Genomic DNA, 4,858 nt, shown 5'->3' with positions numbered 1-4,858 from the left:
AGAATAACATCCCTTCAAAAATTAGTCAAGACTGTAGAAATTTTATCTTATACAAATTTTATCTCTGTACATAAATATAAAATTTTTGGTTTTGGAGATGAAATCTTTTTTTTTTTAAGTAGGTTCCATGCCTAATGTGGGGCTTGAACGCACAACCTTGATATCAAGTCTCATGTTCTACTGACTGAGCCAACAAGACACCCCGTGTTCTTAGAGATGAAATCTTACAGAACATGCTACAAACTACAAATATACCTACTATTAAATGAATAGCATAACAAAGGCAAAAACAAAATCTTTGAAGCAAAAAAACCCCTCATGTTCATAATACATTTTCCCAACTTTTAAAAACTGCTATTTTCCATCAACCTTATTTTCATTTTGTTTAAGAGTCTGTGGAAGAACAGCTTAAGACCACTCAGTGGTTGTTCTTACCCATTCAATGGCCTGACAGTGGTAGCTGCAAATTATTCTTCAGTGGCAGTCTGAGTACTCCAGTCTTCAGTAGGGAACTGCTGTGAAGGCAGAGAGGGCACCTCTACACCTTCAGACCCATCTGTGACATCAGGTTGAGAGCAGTCAACTGCTTCCAAGTCTGGGAGCAATCCGTTCACCCTGAAATTCCTCCTTGATCACAGCCTTTTCAGCAGCAGCCTACTCTTGCTTTTCAATCTCTTCAGATCTCTGGAGAAATACAGATCAAGGAAGACCTCCCATGGGTGTTCATGGGAGACAGTGCCATGCATACATAGAACTTCCCAGGCCAGCATCTACCACACCAGACCCACTGTGTGAGCTCTTTGTTGTAAGGGATGGCAATGTCCACATAGCACAGTGGAGAGTCTTACATAGAGCAATGGTAGGCACATTAACAAAAGGCATTTCTGTGGTGGCTGGTGGTCAGCCTTGGGATCAATAACCACCAGAAGTCATGGCTCCCAGAAAGCTGCCTGGATCTGATTAATGGAGGTTCCAGAAGTGAAGTGGCCAGCAATAGCAGTGTCTCCAGTGGCAGCAGCAAACTTCAGCACAGCTTGCCAGCCAGTATTCCAGTATGACAGGACACTGACATCAGCCAGCTTTTCAACAGCAACAATGGCATGACTTGCTAGCAGAAGCTTCTCCCAGGTTCTCTTCAGATTTGTGATGTAGATGCCATCCGTTTTCCTTTTGCAGATGTACTGCTCCATTTGGAAACTGAGGTTTGTGCCACCTAAGTGGGTTCCTGCTGCAAGGAATTTGAGGACGTTCTCCTTCACCTACAGGACATCAAGAGCTCTGAGCATTGTGAAAGTTTCCCTTTAATTCATGTATGGAACCCAGAAAATGCTATATGGACCCCTCTCCTCTCTGGGTATTGAGAAAAGGGCATAATACATTTAAATCACAAACTATGGCATTCATTATGCAGTTGAACGAGGTATAATAACATCTCAACAGCTGAAAAACATAAACTCTTTTTTTTTCTTTGAAGTGATGTAAAGTCATGGATACTCCATAGAGTCCCTCTCTTTAGATAAGATCTTTGTACAACAGCTCTCATTAATGACAGTGCAGATGTGCTGACACCCTTGGAATTTTTCATTAGGATTCAAACTAGCTGTATCCTATCTCATGGGTCTCTTTTTTGATGAGCTGCATTTTCCCTCTTCCTTGTACTATCCATGGGGTTAGTAATGATTAGAACTAAAACAGACTTAATTACAGTCACTTCCAAATAAGGTACTAAATATAGTTCTTTGTTCAGTCAACTGTGATTGTCCATGAAAATCACAGGAGTGTTTAAAACAAGATGCACAGGATTCTATAAAATTATGTTCTAGGATGTAAGCCTTTTTTTTTTTTTTTGGTATTTGTAAGACAACTTATATTTGGAGAATTGATAATAATTTTAGCAAAATGAACTTTGTTCTTCCATGTGGGACTCAAAATGGCAATACCTGAAACACTGTGATTAACAAGTATAGTATATATAGTACCTGTTCATTTTTTTTTCTAAGATTTTATTTATTTATTTATTTAACAGAGAGAGACAGCCAGGGAGAGAGGGAACACAAGCAGGGGGAGTGGGAGAGGAAGAAGCAGGCTCCCAGCGGAGGAGCCTGATGTGGGGCTCGATCCCAGAACACCGGGATCACGCCCTGAGCCGAAGGCAGACACTTAATGACTGAGCCACCCAGGCGCCCCAGTACCTGTTCATTTTGAAACAATGAAAAAGTATTGTTTCTATTAAAACAGAGAGAAGAAGGATCAAAGTAAATTTGTGAGATGTAACAACAGGTTCAGCCAAGAGCAAGAAACGAAAACCCTCTGACTCACTTTTTTACACATTTCTCAATGTGTATTTAGTTATTGAGATATTGCTACTAAGTTATTGAGCTACTTGGTCACCTTAAAGCTTACTTTCCTTTTTTAATTTTAATTCCAGTACAGTTAACATACAGTGTTAATATTAGTTTCAGGTATACAATATAGTTATTCAACAATTCCATGTATCACCCAGTGCTCATCACGATGTATGTATTCCTTAATCCCCATCACCTCCAATCCCCCCACTCACCTCCATTCTAGTAACCATCAGTTTGTTCTCTATAGTTGTCATTTTCTTGGTTTGCCTTTTCCCCCCTTTGTTTGCTTTCTTAAATTCCACATGAGTGAAATCATATATTTGTCTTTCTCAGACTGAGTGACTTCACTTAGCATTATACTCTAGCTCCATCCATGTCATTGCAAATGGCAAGATTTCATTTTTTTTATGGCTAAACAATATTCCATTATACATATGTGTGTGTACACACACACACACACACACACGCCATATCTTCTTTATCAATTCATGTATCAGTGGACATTTGGGCTGCTTCCATAATTTGGCTCTTGTAAATAATGCTGCTATAAACATAGGGTGCATGTATCCCTTTGAATTAGTGTTTTTGTATTTTGGGGGTAAATAGCCAGTAGTGCAATTACTGTGTCATAGGGCAATTCTATTTTTAACTTTTTGAGGAACCTCCATACTGTTTTCCAGAGTGGTTTCACCAGTTTACATTCCCACCAATAGCACAAGAGTGCAAAATTCCATCATATCCTTGCCAACACTTGTTTCTTATGTTTTTGATTTTAGCCATTCCAACAGGTATGAGGTGGTATCTCATTGTGGTTTTGATTTGCATTTCCCCGATGATGAGTGATGTTGAACATCTTTTCATGTGTCTGTCGGCCATGTGTATGTCTTCTTTGGAGAAATGTGTGTTCATGTCTTCTGCCCATTTTTTAATTGGATGTTTTGTTTTTTGGGTAATGAGTTTTATAAGTTCTTTATATATTTTGGATACTAACTCTTTATCAGATATGTCATTTGTGAATAACTTCTCCCATTCTGTAGACTACCTTTTAGTTTTGGTTGATTGTTTCCTTTGCTGTACAGAAATAAAGCCTACTTTCCTGCATAGGTTCTTTTCCCCAGCTTTTTTTTTTCAAAGTTGCCTGCTGCTAATTAAACAAATTAATATTGATACAGAGAGCATATATTATTTTTTAAAGATTTATTTAATTATTATAGAGAGAGAGGAAAAGGGAGAGAAACAGAATCTCAAGCAGACTCCCTGCTGAGCAGGGAGGCCCAATGTGGGGCTCAATCTCATCACCTGGAGATCATGACCTGAGCTGAAATCAAGAGTCGGACACTTAACCGACTAAGCCTCTTAGGTGCCCCAAGAGCATACGTTATTTAACACACATGTTATGTAGTTACTGAGCTACTTGGTGAAAAATATTGTTTCTCAAGTTCATCTTGCTATGTTAATTTACTAATCTAAAAGAAATTTACAGAGCATTCTTTCAGACCTTCTATTTTTATGTTTATAAAATCAGCTAAGGTGAAGGCAGTTCTATTGTTTTTGGAAATATTCATATTATGAGTTAGAAGGACATACACCATATTCATAAGAGGTTGCCTTTTATGAACATCCCGAGACAAAGATGGGGGGAGAAGATAAAGGGTACTTTAGTTTTATCTATTATTACTTTTATATAAAATATGGGTTTTTTTTTTTAAAGATTTTATTTAAGAAAGAGAGTGAGCAAGAGAGAGAGCACATGAGCAGGGGCAGAGAGAGAGTGAGAAGCGGGCTCCCCACTGAGCAGGTAGCCCGACACAGGCCTCGATCCCAGGACCCTGGGATCATGACCTGAGCCAAAGGCAGACACAACCAACTAAGCCACCCAGGCACCCCTATTTATCTTTTTTTTTTTTTTTAACATCTACTATGTGCTATTCAAGGAAATTTTACTAAAGAGCTTCAGAGTAGAAGCCAGGCATTCACCTATATAGTTTACAATTTGAATTTTAAGGTCCTAATTTATAAGTAGTTCTTAAAACTTGTTGCTAGAATTACAGTTCCTTCTTCACATAGCAGCCAGAGTTGATCTCTTAAATTGTAAATCAGATCATGTTACTTCCTTGCTTTAAAAAAAAAAATTCAAACTCCCTGTAGAAGTCACAAAGGCCCTTATGAGGGTCTGACTTGACTCCTGCCTAACTTCTCCAGCTTTATATCTGGTTACCCTCTTCATCTATGAAGCTTCAACCACAGTAGCAGCTTTCTATCACCTCAGAGCTTTAACCTTTCTATCTGGACCCCTGCCCCCACACACCTCATGTGGCCAGATCCTTCTGAACTCCTTTAGATCTAATCTTAAATATTTAATATACATTTGTGTGAGGAGGGTCAGCTCTTTGGTAATTGCAGCTATGGAAACTGATAGAAAAGAAGAAATATTATTTCCTACAAATATTTAAATTTAAAAAATGTTTAATGAGAAAACCAGATCCATTTATATGCTGCCTGCAAAAGAC

The 4,858-nt window shown here is 38.4% G+C and overlaps 1 pseudogene; it reads right to left on the bottom strand.

Moving 5' to 3' along the window:
- Positions 1–452: 452 nt before the first annotated feature.
- LOC123002023 (40S ribosomal protein SA-like) lies at positions 453–1,286 on the bottom strand (annotated as a pseudogene).
- Between the last annotated feature and the right edge of the window lie 3,572 nt (positions 1,287–4,858).

The sequence above is a fragment of the Ursus arctos genome, unplaced genomic scaffold (assembly GCF_023065955.2).
Source record: "Ursus arctos isolate Adak ecotype North America unplaced genomic scaffold, UrsArc2.0 scaffold_24, whole genome shotgun sequence".
NCBI classification, from domain to species: domain Eukaryota; kingdom Metazoa; phylum Chordata; class Mammalia; order Carnivora; family Ursidae; genus Ursus; species Ursus arctos.
Note: the sequence above shows the minus strand (reverse complement) of the source record. Positions and strands in the feature narration are given on the sequence as shown.